Here is a 1,036-nt window from a genome sequence, read left to right on the forward strand (position 1 = left end):
TGGACTGCTAGAAAGACAATCCAATCTGTCTCGGAAGAAATAATGCCACAGTGCTCCTTAGAAGCAAGGATGGCAAGGCTTTGTTTTACGTACTTTGGACATATCATCAGGAGGGACCAGTCCCTGGAGAAGGCCATCATGCTTGGTCAAGCAGAGGGGCAGCAAAAGAGAGGAGGCCCTCCAGGAGATGGACGGACACGGCGGCTGCGACAATGGGCTCAAGCATGGGAACAACTGTGAGGGTGTGTGTAGGACCCGGCAGTGTTTTGTCCTGTTGTGTTTGGGGTCACTGTGGGTCAGAGCTGAATTGATAGAAATAACATCAACAACACATTTCTGGTACTCTCTGCTTTGAGCTAAGATCCATCTGACATCACAAATGATACCCTGTGTTCCATTTCCTCTCCTGGATTTGGTCTGAGGCTCTGGCTGCTCCCTGTCCATATACTGCTGCAACAAGTGCTGCGTGACCTTAGACCACATTTTACTTGTATGTGATATCAATAAGCATGTTCTAGAGGTCGAGCGTTCTGTTGAGTCATCTTTCTCTGGCACAGGCACACAGATGACCGCTTCCAGTCAGTTGGCCAAGTAGCTCTCTTCGGCATTTCCTGGCACCGAGGAGGGAGTGCTTCCAGTGCTTCTTCAGCTTGCGGAAGCATTCCAATTCGTATTCCATCAATCCCTGGAGCCTTGTTTTTGGCTAATGCCTTCAGTGCAGATTGAACTTCCTCCTTCAGCACCGTTGTTTCTTGCTCATAAGCGACCTCCTGAAATGGCGGAAGACCAGTTCTTTTTGATGCAGTGACTTGATGTGTTTTTCATTTTTCCTTAGAAAGCTGCAAATCCTTTCCTCTTTTTCTTTAAGGGGATTTGTCTCGATTTCTTCCTTGAGCCCCTTTCACTTTCATTCATCCCTCTTTTTAAGGCACCCCCCCCCCAAGAAACAGGTGATATACATCTTTTGTTGTTGTTTTTTTTAAATCATTTTATTAGGGGCTCATACAACTCTTATCACAATCCATACATACATCAA

The sequence above is a fragment of the Echinops telfairi genome, unplaced genomic scaffold (genome assembly GCF_000313985.2).
Source record: "Echinops telfairi isolate 266 unplaced genomic scaffold, ASM31398v2 ScPeMD7_7459;HRSCAF=8497, whole genome shotgun sequence".
Lineage (NCBI taxonomy): Eukaryota > Metazoa > Chordata > Mammalia > Afrosoricida > Tenrecidae > Echinops > Echinops telfairi.